At 37.0% G+C, this 23,509-nt stretch overlaps 2 long non-coding RNA genes across 7 annotated transcripts in view; one reads left to right on the top strand and one right to left on the bottom strand.

Annotated features, from left to right (window-relative positions):
• Nucleotides 1-9,702: 9,702 nt before the first annotated feature.
• LOC131507499 (uncharacterized) overlaps nucleotides 9,703-23,509 on the bottom strand; it is a 132,145-nt gene continuing 118,338 nt past the window's right edge. For all 6 annotated transcript variants that reach the window (XR_009259528.1, XR_009259529.1, XR_009259526.1 and 3 more), the window contains 3 exons: nucleotides 21,823-21,977; nucleotides 21,453-21,492; nucleotides 9,703-9,817 (listed from right to left, as the gene is read on the bottom strand). This is a non-coding gene — a long non-coding RNA (uncharacterized LOC131507499). The remainder of the gene's footprint in view (nucleotides 9,818-21,452; nucleotides 21,493-21,822; nucleotides 21,978-23,509) is intronic.
• LOC131507500 (uncharacterized) lies at nucleotides 16,048-17,407 on the top strand. The gene is made up of 2 exons (XR_009259532.1): nucleotides 16,048-16,255; nucleotides 17,319-17,407. It is a non-coding gene; the product is annotated as an uncharacterized LOC131507500 (long non-coding RNA).

Genomic DNA, 23,509 nt, shown 5'->3' with positions numbered 1-23,509 from the left:
CTTCTTTAAATGTTTGATAGCACTCACCAGTAAAGTCACTTGGGCCCAGAGCTTTCTTGGGGGGAATATTTTAATTATACTTTATTAAATATAGGTTGTCTCAATTTTTGTTTCTTCTTACATTGGTTTTAGACGTTATGTCAATGAATGGGTATAGTTGTGTTCCAATTAAACCTTATTTACAAAAATAAGCATGGTCTACATTTGACTCTCAGGCTAGAATTTGCCAACCTCTAGCTTAGATCACTGATACTAAATACTTCTTTTATTCTTATATAAACATTTTATTTTATTTTACTTTAATATGAAATTTACTGTCAAATTGGTTTCCATTCAACGCCCAGTGCTCATCCCAACAGGTGCCCTCCTCAATACCCATCACCCACCCTCCCCTCCCTCCCACCCCCCATCAACCCTCAGTTTGTTCTCAGTTTTTAAGAGTCTCTTATGCTTTGGCTCTCTCCCTCTCTAACCTCTTTTTTTTTCTTCCCCTCCCTCATAGACTTCTGTTAAGTTTCTCAGAATTTTGAAAAAAAAAAAAAAAAGTTTCTCAGGATCCACATAAGAGTGAAAACATATGGTGTCTGTCTTTCTCTGTATGACTTATTTCACTTAACCTAACACTCTCCAGTTCCATCCACATTGCTACAAATGGCCATATTTCATTCTTTCTCATTGCTACATAGTATTCCATTGTTTATATGAATATCCATTCATCAGTTGATGGACATTTAGGCTCTTTCCATATTGGCTATTGTTGAGAGTGCTGCTATAAACATTGGGGTACAAGTGCCCCTATGCATCAGTACTCCTGTATCCCTTGGATAAATTCCTAGCAGTGCTATTGCTGGGTCATAGGGTAGGTCTATTTTTAATCTTTTGAGGAACCTCCACACTATTCTTATATAAACATTTTAAAGATATAAAATTCTAATCATTGCTTTCTTTTTTAACTCATGCATTATTGAGAAATGAATTGATATATATCTAAATGGTTGAGTATTTCAACATATGTTATTATTATTAACTTTAAATTAAGCACATTGAAATCAGAAAATATATTCTTTTTCATGGGTAATATTTTTTATTATATTGTCAGCTGATTCAAATCCATTGTTGAAAACAAAAAAGGGAGAAAAAGACAAAACAAAAAAGGAATAATTAGTAAATAAGCATGGGAAAGTATTTCACATCTTATTTGATAATGAATATGATGTGTATTTATAACTCAGTAGGCACAAATGATACATAATTAAAACAACCAGTGTAGGTAAAAGTGTATTGTAATGAGCATTCCATTTTCTCAAAGCAACAGGGAATTTATAAAATTAAGTTTATATTCCTTGATTTAATTTATTGCATACATGCATATATAAGAAAAATATCCTATCTGTTATACACAGCAATTTACTGAAGCTTTACCAAACTACCAGAAAAAAAAACAAAACAACAAAAAAAGAAGTCTTCTCACAAAAGGGAACTACAAAACATTCATTAACACGGTATTTAGCAGCCATGTATAATGAAGTATGTTCATATAATATTAATTTGAAACTCAACATAAATTAACTGTGAATAAAACTACCCCCAAATCACGCATAATAATGATGGCAAAGTAACACAGACAAAGTGCCAAGGTAAGAACATCAAAGTACTGTGCTTTTACTTTTTCAAAATTTTCTGCAATGTGTTTATCATGTGAAATTTTTAAGGAAAACTATTTCTCTTAACACATTCCAAATAATTAAGTGACCTCCAAACACCCCATTCTTTATTTCTTCATTCCTGACCATGATTGCATCAGTTCCAACCCAGTTTTTCTCTTGGAAATCAGCTACCTGGATGTCCCAATACTGCTTTAACCATCTCTTAGTGTCTCAGCTAAGAATGCCTGCTCAGTTCTGGCTGGAAACCACCAGAGGTCCTTGCTGCTTCTGAGACTTGGTTGGGTACAGCTGACAGTCTTGGTTGCTCAGTGGGGCTGCCTTAAGTTTGACTTGGACACCCACCTCTGGAAGTTCCTTAGTCATCTTAGGTGGAAGCAGTCCCTGGCCCACTGCTTCTCAGAACTGAACATCAGACATATCTGACAGCTGTCCCATTCTGCCAGAACATTTTATATCATTTTACTCCTCTGAAATTTATTGTTACTAGTCTGTGCCTCAGACTATAGTCTGTCTTGGTGAATATTTTCTGTGCACTTAAAAATAATGCTTAGGTTTGGGAGGGAAGATGGTGGTGTAGGAGGACGCTGGGCTCACCGCGCGTCCTGCTGATCACTTAGATTCCACCTACACCTGCATAAATAACCCAGAAAACCGCCAGAGGATTAGCAGAACGGAGTCTCCGGAGCCAAGCGCAGACGAGGGGCCCACGGAAGAGGGTAGGAAGGGCGGCGAGGCGGTGCGCGCTCCACGGACTGGCGGGAGGGAGGCGGGGCGGAGGGGCGGCTCCCCGGCCAAGCAGAGCCCCCGAGTCTGGCTGGCAAAAGCGGAGGGGCCGGACGGACTGTGATCCGACAGCAAGCGCGACTTAGCGTCTGGGAGGTCAGAAGTTAACAGCTCTGCTCAGAAAGCGGGAAGGCTGGAGGACAAAGGGAGGGAGAGCTGCTGAGCCCCCGGACGGCAGAGCTCAGCTTGGCGGGGAACAAAGGCTCTCGCCAGCGCCATCTCCCCCACCCATCCCCCAGCCAAAATCCCAAAGAGAACCAGTTCCTGCCAGGGAACATGCTCGCTCCTCCGCGCAAACACCCAACTCTGTGCTTCTGCGGAGCCAAACCTCCGGCAGTGGATCTGACTCCCTCCCACTGCCACAGGGCAGTGGATCACCTGTGGATCACCTGAAGTGGATCACCTAAGGAGAAGCAAGCTAAGCCTGCCCCTCCTGCCCCCATGCACCTTGCCTACCCACCCCAGCTAATACGCCAGATCTCCAGCACCACAAGCCTGGCAGTGTGCAAGTAGACCAGACGGGCCACGCCACCCCACAGTGAATCCCGCCCCTAGGAGAGGGGAAGAGAAGGCACACGCCAGTCCGACTGTGGCCCCAGTGGTGGGCTGGGGGCAGACATCAGGACTGACTGCAGCCCCGCCCACCAACTCCAGTTATACACCACAGCACAGGGGAAGTGCCCTGCAGGTCCTCACCACTCCAGGGACTATCCAAAATGATCAAACGGAAGAATTCCCCTCAGAAGAATCTCCAGGAAATAACAACAGCTAATGAACTGATCAAAAAGGATTTAAATAATATAACAGAAAGTGAATCTAGAATAGTAGTCATAAAATTAATCGCTGGGCTTGAAAACAGTATACAGAACAGCAGAGAAGCTCTTGCCACAGAGATCAAGGGACTAAGGAACAGTCACGAGGAGCTGAAAAGCGCTTTAAACGAAATGCAAAACAAAATGGAAACGACGACGGCTCAGATTGAAGAGGCAGAGGAGAGAATAGGTGAACTAGAAGATAAAGTTATGGAAAAAGAGGAAGCTGAGAGAAAGAGAGATAAAAAAAAATCCAGGAGTATGAGGGAAAAATTAGAGAACTAAGTGATACACTAAAAAGAAATAATATACACATAATTGGTATCCCAGAGGAGGAAGAGAGAGGGAAAGATGCTGAAGGGGTACTTGAAGAAATTATAGCTGAGAACTTCCCTGAACTGGGGAAGGAAAAAGGCATTGAAATCCAAGAGGCACAGAGAACTCCCTTCAGACGTAACTTGAATCGATCTTCTGCACGACATATCACAGTGAAACTGGCAAAATACAAGGATAAAGAGAAAATTCTGAAAGCAGCAAGGGATAAACGTGCCCTCACATATAAAGGGAGACCTATAAGACTCGTGACTTATCTCTCTTTTGAAACTTGGCAGGCCAGAAAGGATTGGCACGATATCTTCAGTGTGCTAAACAGAAAAAATATGCAGCCGGGAATCCTTTATCCAGCAAGTCTGTCATTTAGAATAGAAAGAGAGATAAAGGTCTTCCCAAACAAACAAAAACTGAAGGAATTTGTCACCACTAAACCAGCCCTACAAGACATCCTAAGGGGGATCCTGTGAGACAAAGTACCAGAGATATCACTACAAGCATAAAACATACAGACATCACAATGACTCTAAACCCGTATCTTTCTATAATAACACTGAATGTAAATGGATTAAATGCGCCAACCAAAAGACATAGGGTATCAGAATGGATAAAAAAACAAGACCCATCTATTTGCTGTCTACAAGAGACTCATTATAGATCTGAGGACACCTTCAGATTGAGAGTGAGGGGATGGAGAACTATTTATCATGCTACTGGAAGCCAAAAGAAAGCTGGAGTAGCCATACTTATATCAGACAAACTAGACTTTAAATTAAAGGCTGTAACAAAAGATGAAGAAGGGCATTATATAATAATTACAGGGTCTATCCATCAGGAAGAGCTAACAATTATAAATGTCTATGCACCGAATACTGGAGCCCCCAAATATATAAAACAATTACTCATAAACATAAGCAACCTTATTGATAAGAATGTGGTCATTGCAGGGGACTTTAACACCCCACTTACAGAAATGGATAGATCATCTAGACACACGGTCAATAAAGAAACAAGGGCCCTGAATGATACATTGGATCAGATGGACTTGACAGATATATTTAGAACTCTGCATCCCAAAGCAACAGAATAGACTTTCTTCTCGAGTGCACATGGAACATTCTCCAAGATAGATCATATACTGGGTCACAAAACAGCCCTTCATAAGTTTACAAGAATTGAAATTATACCATGCATACTTTCAGACCACAATGCTATGAAGCTTGAAATCAACCTCAGGAAAAAGTCTGGAAAACCTCCAAAAGCATGGAGGTTAAAGAACACCCTACTAACGAATGAGTGGGTCAACCAGGCAATTAGAGAAGAAATTAAAAAATATATGGAAACAAACGAAAATGAAAATACAACAATCTAAACACTTTGGGACGCAGCGAAGGCAGTCCTGAGAGGAAAATACATTGCAATCCAGGCCTATCTCAAGAAACAAGAAAAATCCCAAATACAAAATCTAACAGCACACCTAAAGGAAATAGAAGCAGAACAGCAAAGGCAGCCTAAACCCAGTAGAAGAAGAGAAATAATAAAGATCAGAGCAGAAATAAACAATATAGAATCTAAAAAAACTGTAGAGCAGATCAACGAAACCAAGAATTGGTTTTTTGAAAAAATAAACAAAATTGACAAACCTCTAGCCAGGCTTCTCAAAAAGAAAAGGGAGATGACCCAAATAGATAAAATCATGAATGAAAATGGAATGATTACAACCAATCCCTCAGAGATACAAACAATTATCAGGGAATACTATGAAAAATTATATGCCAACAAATTGGACAACCTGGAAGAAATGGACAAATTCCTAAACACCCACATTCTTCCAAAACTCAATCAGGAGGAAATAGAAAGCTTGAACAGACCCATAACCAGCAAAGAAATTGAATCGGTTATCAAAAATCTCCCAACAAATAAGAGTCCAGGACCAGATGGCTTCCCAGGGGAGTTCTACCAGACGTTTAAAGCAGAGATAATACCTATCCTTCTCAAGCTATTCCAAGAAATAGAAAGGGAAGGAAAACTTCCAGACTCATTCTATGAAGCCAGTATTACTTTGATTCCTAAACCAGACAGAGACCCAGTAAAAAAAGAGAACTACAGGCCAATATCCCTGATGAATATGGATGCAACAATTCTCAATAAGATACTAGCAAATCGAATTCAACAGCATATAAAAAGAATTATTCACCATGATCAAGTGGGATTCATTCCTGGGATGCAGGGCTGGTTCAACATTCGCAAATCGATCAACGTGATACATCACATTAACAACAAAAAAAGAACCATATGATCCTGTCAATCGATGCAGAAAGGCCTTTGACAAAATCCAGCACCCTTTCTTAATAAAAACCCTTGAGAAAGTCAGGATAGAAGGAACATACTTAAAGATCATAAAGCCATTTATGAAAAGCCCACAGCTAACATCATCCTCAACGGGGAAAAACTGAGAGCTTTTTCCCTGAGATCAGGAACACGACAGGGATGCCCACTCTCACTGCTGTTGTTTAACATAGTGCTGGAAGTTCTAGCATCAGCAATCAGACAACAAAAGGAAATCAAAGGCATCAAAATTGGCAAAGATGAAGTCAAGCTTTCGCTTTTTGCAGATGACATGATAGTATACATGGAAAATCAGATAGACTCCACCAAAAGTCTGCTAGAACTGATACATGAATTCAGCAAAGTTGCAGGATACAAAATCAATGTACAGAAATCAGTTGCATTCTTATACACTAACAATGAAGCAACAGAAAGACTGATCCCATTCACAATTGCACCAAGAAGCATAAAATACCTAGGAATAAATCTAACCAAAGATGTAAAAGATCTGTATGCTGAAAACTATAGAAAGCTTATGAAGGTAATTGAAGAAGATATAAAGAAATGGAAAGACATTCCCTGCTCATGGATTGGAAGAATAAATATTGTCAAAATGTCAATACTACCCAAAGCTATCTACACATTCAATGCAATCCCAATCAAAATTGCACCAGCATTCTTCTCGAAACTAGAACAAGCAATCCTAAAATTCATATGGAACCACAAAAGGCCCCGAATAGCCAAAGTAATTTTGAAGAAGAAGACCAAAGCAGGAGGCATCACAATCCCAGACTTTAGCCTCTACTACAAAGCTGTCATCATCAAGACAGCATGGTATTGGCACAAAAACAGACACATAGACCAATGGAATAGAATAGAAACCCCAGAACTAGACCCACAAACGTATGGCCAACTAATCTTTGACAAAGCAGGAAAGAACATCCAATGGAAAAAAGACAGTCTCTTTAACAAATGGTGCTGGGAGAACTGGACAGCAACATGCAGAAGGTTGAAACTAGACCACTTTCTCACACCATTCACAAAAATAAACTCAAAATGGATAAAGGACCTGAATGTGAGACAGGAAACCATCAAAACCTTAGAGGAGAAAGCAGGAAAAGACCTCTCTGACCTCAGCCGTAGCAATCTCTTTTCGGCACATCCCCAAAGGCAAGGGAATTAAAAGCAAAAGTGAATTACTGGGACCTTATGAAGATAAAAAGCTTCTGCACAGCAAAGGAAACAACCAACAAAACTAAAAGGCAACCAACGGAATGGGAAAAGATATTTGCAAATGACATATCGGACAAAGGGCTAGTATCCAAAATCTATAAAGAGCTCACCAAACTCCACACCCGAAAAACAAATAACCCAGTGAAGAAATGGGCAGAAAACATGAATAGACACTTCTCTAAAGAAGACATCCGGATGGCCAACAGGCACATGAAGAGATGTTTAACGTCGCTCATCAGGGAAATACAAATCAAAACCACACTCAGATATCACCTCACGCCAGTCAGAGTGGCCAAAATGAAGAAATCAGGAGACTATAGATGCTGGAGAGGATGTGGAGAAATGGGAACCCTCTTGCACTGTTGGTGGGAATGCAAATTGGTGCAGCCACTCTGGAAAGCAGTGTGGAGGTTTCTCAGAAAATTAAAAATAGACCTACCCTATGACCCAGCAATAGCACTGCTAGGAATTTATCCAAGGGATACAGGAGTACTGATGCATAGGGGCACTTGTACCCCAATGTTTATAGCAGCACTCTCAACAATAGCCAAATTATGGAAAGAGCCTAAATGTCCATCAACTGATGAATGGATAAAGAAATTGTGGTTTATATACACAATGGAATACTACGTGGCAATGAGAAAAAATGAAATATGGCCTTTTGTAACAACGTGGATGGAACTGGAGAGTATGATGCTAAGTGAAATAAGCCATACAGAGAAAGACAGATACCATATGGTTTCACTCTTATGGGGATCCTGAGAAACGTAACAGAAACCCATGGGGGAGGGGAAGGAAAAAAAAAAAGAGGTTAGAGTGGGAGAGAGCCAAAGCATAAGAGACTGTTAAAAACTGAGAACAAACTGAGGGTTGATGGGGGGTGGGAGGGAGGGGAGGGTGGGTGATGGGTATTGAGGAGGGCACCTTTTGGGATGAGCACTGGGTGTTGTATGGAAACCAATTTGACAGTAAATTTCATATATTAAAATAAAATAAAATAAAATAAAATCCCCTTCTACTACACCACAGCTTATAGTCATTCAACATCTCCTTGAATACCTGCAGAGATAGGTCTTTAACTTTTAAAAAAGTTTTTCCTTATAGATTATTTTTAATATCTTTTTTGAAGTATAATTGACATAGTAGTTTCAGGTGTAAATCCAATGATTCAGTATTTGTATACACTGTAAAATAATTACAACAATAAGTCTACTAATCACCATATTAAGTTATGAAATATACCATACAGTATTAGTGATTATAGTGCTGTATATTACATTTCCATTTCTTATTTATTTTATGACTAGAAGTTTGTACCTCTTGACCCCCTTCTCCCATTTCGCCCACCCTCCAATCCTCCTTCTCTCTGGCAACCACCAATCTGTTCTCTGTTTCCGTGAGTTTGGCTTTCTTTTGTTTTGTTTGTTCGCTTGATTTGCTTTTTAGATTCCACATATACGTGAAATCACATGGTGTTTGTCTTTCTCTGCCTGACTTGTGTTAGCATAACACCGTCAAGGTCCATCCATGCTGTTGTAAATGACAAGATTTTATACAAGGTTTCTTTTCTATTTATAGCCAAGTAGAATTTCATTGTGTGAGTTTTTGCACGTGAATCTCACATCTTAATCTATTCATCCATCAATGGACATTTTGGATGTTTTCATATTAATATCTTATATATTAATTTTCTTCTTCCATCTGAGTACCCAAAAAATAAACTTATGCTCTCTTTCCTATGATAGCCTGTCCAGCTTCTGAAGGTCACTCACAACCTTTTCATGGGCAGAACATCCTGGTTGCACTTGCTCTTTGAAGGACAACCACATGCTGAAGACTTTGCAGAGTGGATTTATATATATATATATAATACGTATATATTTTATATATATATAATATATAAACTTTTTATATAAATTATAAAATAAAATTTATATAAATTTATATATATTATGTAAATATATAATTTTTGTTCTTTTAGGCAAAGGTGTTTTCTGTTTATTATATTCTAATCATTTGAATTAAGATTTAACACATGAAAGTAATAGAGGCCAGGATTACAGCTTGTTAGAGCTTGCTGGGTTGGTGTGGAGGATGAAGTTAGATCACCAACCAGAAAGAGTAATTATGCCCTCCTGATAATACTTGGTTTCAAAATTCCACCACTTATATTCAGATTTAACTACATATTAAGCCCCTATCTGGTTCCAATTACTATATAATATGTTTTCCTATATCTTTAGATTAGCTGGAGAACATAATTACCTAAGGATCCCTGAGGATATGTAGCAGGAAGAGGCCTGACTTACTCAAAGCTTCAGCTCTGATGCTCATGAAACCATCGTTTATGAAGTCAGATACCATGATGAGTGCTTTTCTACATTTCATTTCACTTATTTGCCAGTTCCAGGATAATTATTTTTATATTCACACTAAAGATAAAAAAATTCAGACTCAAAAGTGTGGCTTTCCCATCCACAGCTAATAAGGAATAAGATCTAAAAATCTAAACACATATCTGTCAAATCTAGAGCTCTCACTACCTTATTTAGTGTGGGAGTTTCCATGGCTGACATCTTCCTTATCCCTGCTGCCTCTTGATAGCTAGAATTTCAATAACAGGACATCCGCAGCCTTATACAGCTGGCTAGTAATCAGGACTACCTGTTGGCCAACACAAATAAAAACTAAAGATTGAGTAAGCAAAACCACTCATAAGAAAAGTGCTCATCAGCAAGACAAATACTTCATGATCTTGCTTATATGTAAAGAAACCAAATTCCCAGAAACATAGAGTATATTGGTGGTTGCCAGGGGCTGGGGAGTGGAGGGTTTATAAGATGAGTAACTTCCGGGGACCTAACATACAGCACTGTGACTATAGTTACTAATACTGTATTAGTATGGTATACTTGAAATTTGCTAAGAGTAGACCTTCAATGTTCTCACTACACACACATATACATACGCATGTTCCCAAAGGTAACTATGTGAGGTAATGGATGTGTTAACTAACCTTATCATAGTAATCATTTCTCTATATATACATATATCAAATCATCATATTGTATACCTTAAGCTTACTCAATGTTATAGGTCAAATATATTTCAACAAAGATGGAAAAAGTATTGTGCATTTTAAAAAGCTTAATAAGTAAAGCTGCTATTTTTTAATCTTGTTTCAATTCTGTGTGTGTGTCTATGTACTAAGTTATGACATATAATACATTCTTTTAACCATGGGTGAATTTAAAAACATTTGAAAGCCAACTTAGTAGAATCACTATAGCATTACTGAGGAAGGTGGATTAGAGACAGAGTATTAGAGTAGAGAATCTGATTAAGAGGCTATTATAATAGTCCAGAAGAGAATGAGAAACTAAACTAAGGAAATGGCAATGAGAATGCAAGAAAATGATTACCGGAGTGTATAAAGGAAAATTTAATTACCAGAATGAAGGGACAAGGAAAGTACAGGTGAGTTTCAGATTTCTGGCTTGGATGAATGAGTGATGTATGACCATTAGCTGAGGGATTAAATAAAAGTGAGAAGCAGATTTTCAAGGAAAAAATAGTAAGTTTAGTTTTGAATCATATCCATCATATATCTAAATGAAATATGCAGTTAGATATTCCATTCTACAGGACAAGACTCTGGACTAAAGGTATAGGTTAGGGACTCAGAAGTCAATTATATGATTCATAACAAGAGTGGACTAAGATAAGAGGTCAACTACAATAAGTTGAGGGAAAAGAATCAGTGAATAAGACTTAAGGTTACTGTTAGAAAAGTTGAAAAAGAACAGAAGAGAGTGGCTTTAAGAAGCTAAAGGAGAGGGGCGCCTGGGTGGCGCAGTCGGTTGAGCGTCCGACTTCAGCCAGGTCACGATCTCGCGGTCCATGAGTTTGAGCCCCGCGTCAGGCTCTGGGCTGATGGCTCGGAGCCTGGAGCCTGTTTCCGATTCTGTGTCTCCCTCTCTCTCTGCCCCTCCCCCATTCATGCTCTGTCTCTCTGTGTCCCAGAAATAAATTAAAAACGTTGAAAAAAATAAAAAATAAAAAAAAATTAAAAAAAAAAAAAAGAAGCTAAAGGAGAGAAAAAAAGGGTTTCCAGATGGAGTAGTCACCACTATTTAAATGCCAAACAATATAATATAACATGAGGACAGAAGAACATCTATGGTTTTCACAATAAGTGGTAACTTGCAGGGCACCTGGGTGGCTCAGTCAGTTAAGCCTCTGACTTCGGCTCAGGTCATGATCTTGCGATTCGTGAGTGCAAGCCCCACATCTGGCTCTGTGCTGACAGCTCAGAGCCTGGAGGCTGCTTCAGATTCTGTGTGTGTATCTCTCTCTGCCCCTCCCCTGCTTGCACTCTGTCTCTCTTTCTCTCAAAAGTAAATAAACATTAATTAATTAATTAATTTAAAAAGTGGTAACTGGAAACTTTTGTTAGAACAATTTCATGTAAGTAAAGAAATGGAAACACAGATTGTAAGACAAGGAAATGAACAGTATGTTGTACACACATGTACAAACACACACACATACATATGCACACACATATACATACAGATACACCCGTTAGTCCTTGGATAATCTACTCTGACCTCAGATTGGCCCAAATTAAACTGATGTACGGCAACATGTTAGGTTTAATAAATTAGATTTCTGATTGAGGCAGTTTGCTTTAAATAAGTGAGATAAGCTAGAACGTTCAGTTATAAGAAAGTTTAATGTTTCTCTGGGTTTTCAGTGATTTTTCTGTACTTCTGCCACATGACAGTATAAAGCATTAGTTAAGAGGGTGGGCTTGGACCCAAATTACTGATGTTCAGTACCATCTCCGCCACAGTATAATATATAGTAATTAGCATTCTCTACTTCTCTTTCTCTGTAATGGGGATCATGTGAACAATAATGCTGGGCTCTGAAGGTTGGTTGTTTTGAGGATTACGTGACAATACATATAAAGCAGTTAGGTTTGCACTTGAGCACTTAAATGTTACTTTTTTTCTGAGTTCTAGTTCACATAAAGGAAAAAAGAGAAAGGACAGATTTTGATGCATTACTAAAATTTGGATCATATAAACTCTGCTGACATAGAAATTGAACTGAAAGGATACAATATTCTTGAGGACTCTCAAATAAATGGTAAAAAAAAAAGCCCAAGTTTTATAACTCTTGACTACAGACATGCAATCTGCATACATATTTAAGGTAATTCTTGAAATTTTTGAGGGCTCTCGTGTTCAGTCCCACATTTAACTGTTATATCCTTTCTATTGTGTTAAGTGCACCTTTAATTGAAAAAGAGAATATAGTATTTCATAAGGTAACCATGATGCTTTGATCCTCCCAGATATGGTCCATTGATATGTGAAGCTCTAACTCTGATCACTAAAATCAGAGCTGAAAGAATCATGCAAAAGATTTTAATCTCTTTAACATTTTTAATAGTCTTTATTTTTTTAAATTACAACACTACCAAACATGCTATCCAGTAGATTATAATCAATACTGATAAGATGCTTAGAAAATATTTTTAATTATGGAAATTAAGTTTTAAAAAAATAAGAGCATGGGGCAACCTTATATGATATTATAAGCTTTATATATACAAGACAGAAAATTTGATCACAAATAGATGTATTTGGTAGTCACTCAATTTCAATGAAACCACAAACATTGGCTATTCCCCAATTTCAACACATTGTGATAGTTGATGATTCAACTCAGTAATAACTGATCCCAGGAAGAGGCTTTCAAGCCACAAACTTTTCCATACCATTCACTTCTGAGTCTATAAAATAGCTGTAATAATCCAGGGCCAGTCACTTCTAATTGCTTACAACAGCATCCACGAGAAGGAACTGGCTGAGAAGTCTGAGGTAAGAGAGGTCTTAAATATGATAAACTAAGGTAGATAGATGATAGATAGATAGACAGATGATAGATAGATAGATAGACAGATAGATAGATAGATAGATGTTAGGTAGATAGATAGACAGATGATAGATGGTAGATAGATAGATAATGATAGGTAGATAGATAGATGATAGATGGTAGATAGATGATAGATAGATAGATAGATAGATAGATACAAATAGATGATAGATAAACAGTAGACAGATAGACATATCCTGTAAAATGCCAAAATTAAAATTATTGAGACTGTCATACAATGGTTTCTTGAATTTGTAAACTTAGTAATTAGTGATTTTGGGTATCGTGCTTTATCATTATACCCAACAGCACCCGGTACAATGCTTTGCAGCTTAGAAGTTATGCTCTGTGTGTGTTTATTTATGTTTGTGAGGTGTGTGTGTGTGTGTGTGTGTGTGTGTGTGTGTGTGTGTAAAATTGCCTATTCTGCAAGTCCTCCCATAGAATTCTAAACTTCACTGCAATTTTAAATGCCTGTCTTATTACAACATCATCTGGTATTTTTCCAAATCCCAATTTGAATTTTGAACAATATGATCAAAAATAAAGACAGAGTTCAAAATGTGAGTACATTTTTTCTTTTACATTTTATTTTTCCATCTCATAGAAATTTAGGAAGCATCAAGAGGTGATAAAATACCCATAGAATCTCCATTAATTGCCCAAAGCCATCCCCAAATAATAATAATGATATGGACAATTGACATTTTCCTGAATGTAAAACTTTAAAAAATCTTCAGAAACTTTGTAATGTGTTGGCCTATAATTGCATAAATAAATTAATTAAATACTTAATTTAGCTCAGTTTTATAAAAATTATTAGCAATTATAACATTCATTATAACAACATATATGATAAGATAGAGTCTACAACTGAAATTAAAATATACAATGAAATGCTTTGGAAATGTTCTTTCCCATATGTCAAAAATATGTCCTTCTAAATAGTGTGGAATTTTCAGGGTTTCCTGAGAACCAATTCAAATCATTCTTTCACCGAAACTAATTTATAGACATTATTACCATGTTTTGAACATCCTGAGATCAATTGCTTACCCCCACACTACCATTCTCTCTATATAAACTAAGGCTGTATTTTACTCCAGAAACTACCTTTATTACCATATATGGAGAGGTATTATTCTGAAATGATATGTGAAAGTTGATTTGTAAAAGAATTGAGGTAACATAGTTGTAAAGTCGCAAAGTACCTTTGATTTTACCTAAAAAAACAATGTGCTCCATTAACAAATAGATTGATGCCCTAAGATTAAGTGACTTGCCTAAAGTCAGAGTTGTTAGTAACATAATCTGTACTACAACTGGATTTTCTAAATTTATGCTAACATTTGATCTTTCTCCTGATTTCTAGGATATTTCTGAATAAGATGAAAGTTCTCCTCCTGATCACAGCCATTTTGGCAGTAACTGCTGGTTTCCCGGTAAGTATCTGTTTCTATATTCCAGAGTATTTATGGTCAATATTTCAGAGTATTTATGAATTTGAATGTTTTTGTTCTAATTCGAGAATCCTGGGAATTTTCCCCACACACACTGTATTCCTACTTTATAAACATGCCTGATATCTGCCCCTTTAACATGATGTAAATCATATATTGTTCAGTGCTTAGTTCGTTCAATCCACATAGCATTGATACAATGGTGAATTTTAATCATTTAGAATACATATTAACACTTTCCAGGAAAAGGGTTACTCTAATGTTTTCTGGATGCTCAAATCCTAGATTTTTAAAAACTGGATAGTATAAAATAATATTAAGTAGTAGAGAAATTATTTCCTTCACACACGTGTATATATTTCTCAGTTTGTGTGTTTCATGAACATGAGTTGAACTAATTTCACTATTTGAGTTTTAGGTCACTCAAGACCCGGAAAGAGAACAACCAAGTGTAAGTTACATATCCTCTTTTTAACATGTAAGATGTCCATGCGACATATCCATAACTGTGGTTAAAGTTCCTTTATCTAACCTTCTCAAACTCTAGATAAAACCTTAAAGAGTTTATATAAAGCAGTCAACAGAACAGACTTCAAAAATTTGATCTTGCTTGTATGAAGGGAATTATATCAGCACCTCATGTTAACAGTGGGAACCAAAATGAAACTTGAATCACTCTGAAATATACTCGGTTATGACATTTTTGTTAGAATTATCTAGACTAATAGAGGCTGTTAATTATTCATGTCTCCACTCTGCTTAACTCTACAAAGTTCATTCCACAAAAGGAATAATAATAATAATAATAATAATAATAATAATAATAATAACAATTAAAACTTGAGAATTAGGAGATGTGGACCAGTTTGATGATCTTGCCAGTGACAAATTCACTGAAGGATTATTTTGTCTAAATAGTTAATCAAATTTTTTTAAGAAAAGAAAAATAAAAGTGGAAGAGGAAGGTTCTTATTTAAGGATCTGCTTATACTCATAAAAATCTTATTATCTGAAAGGAAGTTTGGTTTTGAGGCCAAAGATACAAACAGTGTTAAAGATACAGAAATTGATAGGGATATAAATAGAAGATAAGAGACAGAAAAAAGAAAAATAAAGAAAGATAAAGAGGATACAGGGCCTACACAAAGTTTGGGTAAAGATCTAGTATAAAGACAAAGGGAGAAATCTGATGTTCCCTCATTAATCCCCCTCCCTCTTGGCCTTCTAGTTAAAAGTGATTATCAGAAAAATTTGGCCATGAGCAGAAAGGTATGAAGATATAGTTATCTTTAAGTAATTTCCTTAAATTTTCTAAAATAATGTAAATTAAATCCCTGTTCATAGTACACAGAGAAAAGGTAAATGATCCTAGAACTTCTAAACTCCCTACTTAAAAATGAAGGCCCACATGTTAAAAGGCTATTTTATCTCTCTCCAGCATGAAAAGTAAAACAAGTCTTTTTAATTTCTTTCTTTCAACAGGTCACTCAGAGCAATGGATCACCTTCACAGTTTTATGGATCCCCTTTCCCATATCCATTGGGCCCATATTATGTACCATTCCTGTATCGAGGATATCCATGGTATCCATATAATTTTCCTATTCCAATACCTCTGTCTGACCCTACAACTACACCTTCTAGTGGCCAGTAAATAAGAAAAAAAAGTCCCACTGCAATTTAAAATGAAATAGGTGGTAAGTACACATAATACAAAGCATGTGTTTTTTAAGTTATTTGTGAATTATAATGTACCATTCCATGAAAAATATATTGCAATGTTCCCATTTATCCCCATTAAGTTACAATTTGTTTCCATCTTTTTCTCTGGTATACATCGTTAGTCTCCACTCAGCAGTTAAGTTCCTGTGTCTTTCCATGATCACAGTAGCATAGCAGTTTAAATACCTCCTTTGCTATGATATAATAGAAACAAACCCTTTCCTTTCTTACTAACATATTTCTAACTTTTTAAATATTTTCTACTATCAACATTTGTGCATATTTGGACTAAATCAGGAGTCTAAAGGAGGCAAAACTTCAACTAAAGTGCATATCACAACAGATGAACTTGTGGATGTAAGGTCTAAGGCAGACTTCAGACTATTCCTTAGAAAATCATGTATTTTTCTAATTAATATTAAAATTTCAAACTAGCTTCTGATGGTCATATCATAATAAAATCCTTAAGGCTGAATATCCCATGTACAAAAGGGGCCCCTATCATCTCATCATACCAAAACCAAACTTACTGGCTTAACTGAAGGAATGCAGACTAAAGATTACACTAGGACCAAGAGGACTGTTTTAGGAAACAAAAACTTTCAGCTATTACCTACCATTAAAGGCCTCTGCCTTCTTTCCTGCATCTACTCAAGCTTTCTTGAACATAAAGTTTCCCAGTCGTTGGACTAGATTTACTTTTAAAACAACCTTTGTGGGGTGCCTGGGTGGCTCAGTCGGTTAAGTGCCCGACTTCAGCTCAGGTCACGATCTCGTGATCTGTGGTTTCCAGCCCCGCGTCGGGCTCTGGGCTAATGGCTCAGAGCCTGGAGCCTGTTTCCAATTCTGTGTCTCCCTCTCTCTCTGCCCCTCCACCGCTCATGCTCTGTCTCTCTCTGTCTCAAAAATAAATAAACGTTAAAAAATTTTTTTTTAAATAAATAAAGCAATCTTTGTAATTAAAAAGTAAAAAAATTATAAGTTCACAAGCAAATTACCCATCTGGATTAATAACTGAGCACTTATCATTTATTTCAGGTCTCTACAAAGTTGAATGTCAGCCACTTCCCTGAAGAGTCAATATTCCTGCTAATAAAATAAAAATAAATATAACTGAAGTAGCATCAGTATTCTCTCACAGATATCTTTTGTGTCCCTCTTTAGTAAATAGAAGATCTTGGTTTCCTATTTTCTAAATGTGCTTTGCTGGTAGGAATGTAAAATAATTTTTAACAGATTTTAATATAGATTTCTTGATGACTAACCATTCTATAAAAAGTATGGGGAGTGGGGCGCCTGGGTGGCTCAGTGGGTTGAGCGTCTGACTTCAGCTTGGGTCACGATCTCGCAGTCCGCAAGTTCGAGCCCCGCGTCGGGCTCTGGGCTGATGGCTCAGAGCCTGGAGCCTGCTTCCGATTCTGTGTCTCCCTCTCTCTCTGCCCCTCCCCCATTCATGCTCTGTCTCTCTCTGTCTCAAAAATAAATAAATGTTAAAAAAAAAATTTTTTTTTTAAAGTATGGGGAGTGAGGTGACCAACATCAACCAGTCCTGGAAGTACCTTGAATAAAAGTCTATCCACCATCTTCTGCTGTATAGTTGCACCAATTGCATTAACAAGAGCCAGCAGTTGATTTAATTTAATTCAAAAAATATTTGAGTAATTGTGCCTCAATTACTCAATTGAGTCTGTAATTTATATACTGTAGGATATAAACTTGATATGTTGGTAAGGGATATCAAAACAATCAAGTACTTAATCTAACTTCAAAAAACTGATGAGTAAGATCCTAAAGCTAGATTGATACCATGCTTGCAGGTTACAAAGTGTTTTTCTGAATCATTAGATCAGCAAATTATCACCTAATCTCTGCTCAGTAATCACAATTCATATGTGGGGAAACTAAAGACCATGAAAGTCCTATGGAACTACACATAGACCTAGCCCATGGCAGAAAAGAAATACAAACCAAGCCTATTCAACTCCTATGTTTTTGCCAGCAGCATATATACTAAAATAAATCCTGAGTCTAGGACTCTACAATGGCAGTACCAAAGTCTGTCTGTTTTCAGTTTATTTCAGGAGGAAAAATCAAACCCCTGCTAATAAATGCAACTACCACCCATTTCCTTCTCTGCTAATCTAGATGTCACACTGCCACCAGAGTTATCTTTCAAAACATACACTGACTTATATCTCCGACCTCTAAAATGCCTTGGAAGGCTTCATAGTAGCTGCAGTAGAAATCCATTTCCCCCTACATGGCATTCAAGGCTTTCTACAAAGTAACCTTGAGCTTCCTTTTTTTTTTTTTTTTTGTTTTTTTTGTTTTTTTGAGCTTCCTTTTGAATTACCATGCCATGAGCCCATCTCTCTCCCAGCCCCAGGTGTTCTGCCACACTATTGCCATTCCCCACAACTGGCTTTCACTCTCACACCCTGTGCCTCTGCTTAGGTGCTCTAGCTTCATGCAACGTCCATTCCTCGGGTTCACTGTTTAAATCCACTTCATCTCTCAAGATCTAAATCCAGTATCATGACCGTCATGAAAAGCTTTCTCCTATCTCTCCAAACAGAATAACTCACCACTCTGACCTTTCTCCACTACATTTTACTTCCACTTAAAAAAAAAAAAAATCTTATTCTACTTTAATTTCTAAAAAATCATTCATTTACATTTCTGTATCTTTCTTGAGAAGACTGTAAGTTCCTGCAGTAACACAATAATATAAGTATTCCCCAGCACTTAGCAGAGTACTCAGTGAATATTTGAGAAATAAAAAGTATTAAGAAAACTTCCAAATTCTTAATGTTAAACAAAACAGCTTTTTCATATCTCTGACCTATATCAATACATAAATTAGCAGAGTATTCCTATTTTTGAAAAAAAAAAACTTCTTAAAATCAATATATCAATGGTAACAGTTTTCTCTTAATCAACTATAGCATTAGCCCAAAAAAAATGGGTAAATTTGTTTCTATCCATACTTTGCCATAGAAACTGCCATAAAATGTGAAGTCATAAATAAAATTTTTTGTCACAAGACAATACAAGTTGGATACAATAGAATAGATAGAAAGATAGATAGATAGATAGACAGATAGATAGATAGATGATATATCTCAAAGGATTTAACATTTGTGTCAGTTATGGAAAAACCAAGTTCAGAGGCTTTTAGTTAACCAAGTATATATTCCCTTTCATAGAAATGAAATGCACATAGCAAAGAGTTTGCAAACTTTATTATAGAACAACATGTCCTGATCATCAGCTTCCATAAATCTCATGATGAGCATTCTAGAAACAAATCCCTGAAAGAGGAAAAGGTAGCAGGTGGTGATGAAAATAAACTCTCCTGCAGTAAATGACAAAACAGCATCCAACAAGATTCTACTTGCACAATGAGCCTTTCATTGTGTCACAATGGCAACCTTTGTCCCCATAGGTCAATTATCAGGAAATAAGAAAAATTCTCTTTGGACAAAGATTACATTTCTCCACTCCAAGTTAAAAGTGTTCATGGCTAACCCCTCAACATCAATGAGGGAAATTCTGCCATGACCCACTAGCTGGCTACAAATCGAGGTCAGCCTAATGAGCCTCTCAGCATGACTTGAACAGGGAAACTGCTGTCTCCCTTGGTCATTTTCAAGGATCAGAGCTTCCTCAAACATTAAATATTCATCCTTTGGTATTAAAGTCAGTGATCCCATTTAAAACTATGGGAGGGAGAGAAAGAAGACTAGACTGTCCTCAATATAACTTGGTAAATTAATTTTATAGCAATTGTTTCACAATCTTACAGCTGACAGATTGGAGGTGATTGCATGACTGAGGAAAGACAGTCAAAGGAAACCAAGATAGAGGAAAATGAAGAAGGTAGGACATCAAAGCCCTGAAGAGGGGCCAAAGGCAAAGCTTGGCTGCTCTGAAGTTTGCGAAGGCCAACTTTCTAGTTTACTGTCTTTCCTCTGTTTTCTTTGTTTAGGCTTTGATATATGTCCTTAACTCTCAGATTGGAAGTTTTATTTTATTCACTTCAAATTATATCACTGTAACTCCCTGGGGGGAGAAAAACGAAGAAACTATCATTTACTTTTAACTACTGTATTTGTGAAGCAAATGAATTCTATTAAAATTAATCAGCTAGTCCCCCAGGGGATTTGGGCAACATCATTCCTGGTCCTGACACTTTTGATCGTGGTGACTAGGGAGATAATTTCTCAAAGAGAGTGTCAATCAAACCTCCATTTTATTTTGCAATCTAATGTTGGTTTATGGGAATAGGATTCACAAGAACATTGTCTCCCAAAGTGTGTATCATGAAGCATGAATCTTACCAGATGGGCTCAAATTAAATATTCACGCTCAAACTCAAAATATCTCTTGAAAATTTATAGCAAACATACATAACATTCTTGAAAATGCCAGTTTAATACATCTTTTGCTTAACTATGCTTCGCAAACTAAACTGACCTTATTATAGCATGTTTACCATCTCATCTAAAATAGATGATCAAATTAGTGTGCCCCTGAACACACTATTATTTTAAAACGTAATCAGCTGTAGAGACACTACTTACCACATTCACATGGAGTTTATATACCAACTATTGAAAAAGGCTTTTATGGAAAAGTAAACAAAAAGCTGAATTTATCTCCATTATTCTCCTTGAGAAGAAGACTCACATTTCCCCAGATAATCTTTCATATTTCATTCATTCACTAAAAACTCAATGTTCATTTTGTGTCAAAAATTGTGCTAAATGTTAGAGATTTGGACAAAAGGATTTTTTTTCTTCTTTAAGTAGCTTATAGTCTAGTGAGAATAGAGTAACATGTATACAATTTCAATAAATGTAATAAGTGTTCCAATAAAGTATTCACAGAGGCTTTTTGGGAGGAGAGGGATTTGTTTGTTTTTAAAGCAGAAGGGTAGGGGTGCCTGGGTGGCTCAGTCGGTTAAGTGTCCAACTCTTGGTTTCAGCTCAGGTCATGATCTCATGGCGCATGTGTTCAAGCCCCACATTGGGCTCTACACTGACAGAACGGAGCCTGCTTGAGAATCTCACTCTCCCTCTCTCTCTGGCCCTTCCCTGCTCATGCACACTCTCTCTATCTCAAACTAAATAAATAAACCTTTAAAGTATAAGGGAAACTAGACTGACTTACACAAATTATGAAAGGTCCCACAGGTGACTTGGAGCTGAACCTTAATGGATAAAAAACAGTAATTGAGAAGTAAGTACAAATTAAATGTTTAAACAGATGTCTACTGAATGGATAAACTCTGTACCCAAATGAGTATTTTTAATGACATTTAGCTTCATTGGGCAAAGTAAAAAAGAACAAAAGATGGGACTAAAATAATTTATAACCTGTTTTTAATGGATAAAAAGTGAATATATAAAGTTCTCTTAACCTTAGGGATAACCTCTGATCTTAGAAACAAAAGAGAAGGTGGTAAATATCTTACTATGTTCTTGTTCAGTACATAACATTTCTGTTAATATTTCATATAGATATAGAGAACAAATATCACCTGATGAGTCATCTCCTTATGTAAATGACTAAGACATCCAGGAGGCAGTATTTCTCCAGAATTCTATGTGAATTCAATAATACCTTGCAGAGTTATTCCTGTGGATAAACTTATGGCTGAAGTTTGGTCAAACCAAGGCAGATGAAAGAAATTAGCTGCAATAAAATAAGGTGAAACTAAGGCACCATCAGCTGAAGGGCTCCTCCCTCCAACAGTTTAAGATGCATATTACTTCTCTCATCTATCCAAGACTTCAGTAGGGGAAGGAAATACAACCAGGATATCTAGCAGCAATCACTCCAAGTGAGAGCCCAGTGAGAGCCCAGCTCCACCGACAATCAAAGGGAAGTCGGTTTTAATGCTCTTACAGGAAAATCCCAGAAAACCTATTTCTTATCCACTAGCTCTTCAGTGAAGGAAATCCGAATCCCAGGGATAACAGAGAATATGCCTGTCCACTTCTGGAGTTCTTCATGAACAGGTTCTGATTTCATCCAGAAGAAAGTAGTGAATCCCAAACTTTTTTTTTTTTTTAATTTTTTTTTCAACATTTTTTATTTATTTTTGGGACAGAGAGAGACAGAGCATGAACGGGGGAGGGGCAGAGAGAGAGGGAGACACAGAATCGGAAACAGGCTCCAGGCTCCGAGCCATCAGCCCAGAGCCTGACGCGGGGCTCGAACTCACGGACCGCGAGATCGTGACCTGGCTGAAGTCGGACGCTTAACCGACTGCGCCACCCAGGCGCCCCTGAATCCCAAACTTTCAAGTGTATAAAAAACTATTTAGGTGCTTATTTCTTTTTTTTTTTAACTTTCTAAGTTTACTTTTATTTATTTTTGAGAGAGAAAGAGCAAGCGGGGGAGAGGCAGAGAGAGAGGGAGACAGAATCCCAAGTACAGACAGAGCCTGATGGAGGGCTCAAACTCATGAACCATCAGATTTTGACCCAAGCGGAAGTCAAGAGTTGGATGCTTAACCAACCAAGCCACCCAGCCACCCCTAGGTGCATATTTCCTGTGCAGATTTCCAGGGACACTACTCCCCTGAAACTTATGGCTCAGAACTGTGCAGTGACATAATAATTTGCAACTTAAACAAGTATCCAGATAATTTGTGCAACAAACATTTGAATGTCTAAAATGTGTTTGACATAATTCTATGCAGTGGGGAACTTAGATTCTAGTGAAAGAAGACAGAGAATAGTAAATGGACATATATAAATTTTGAAAATCATTTCATAGTGTAATATGTTATGGAAAAAATAAGGTAAAATAATAGAATGATGATGGAAAGGAAAGGGCTATTTAGAAAATGTGGCAAGAAACATCTCTGATATAAAGAAGACACTATTTGAGGAGAATTGGGGTAAGAATATTTCAGAGACTATGAACACAAGTAAAAAGTGATTTGGGAAAGAGTGTGGCACCTTCTAGAAACAGAAAGTTTATTGAAGCTGGCACAGAGTGAGAGAAAAAGTGGTGGAATATAAGATATGAGGGATAGAGAGATAATAAATTATAGAAATTAATAGGCTCTGAGAAAATGCTTGGAATTTATTTTAAGTGCTAGAGGAGGTCATTGCAAGATTTTAAGCAGGAGAATAATCATATCAGGTATATGTCCAAAAAATAACATTTTTATAACTGTGTGAGGAATGTTTACAAGGTGACAAGAGTAAAAGTAG

This window comes from Neofelis nebulosa, chromosome 3 (assembly GCF_028018385.1).
Source record: "Neofelis nebulosa isolate mNeoNeb1 chromosome 3, mNeoNeb1.pri, whole genome shotgun sequence".
NCBI lineage: Eukaryota > Metazoa > Chordata > Mammalia > Carnivora > Felidae > Neofelis > Neofelis nebulosa.
The sequence above is the reverse complement of the archived record's forward strand: the minus strand, read 5'-3'. Positions and strand labels throughout refer to the sequence as shown.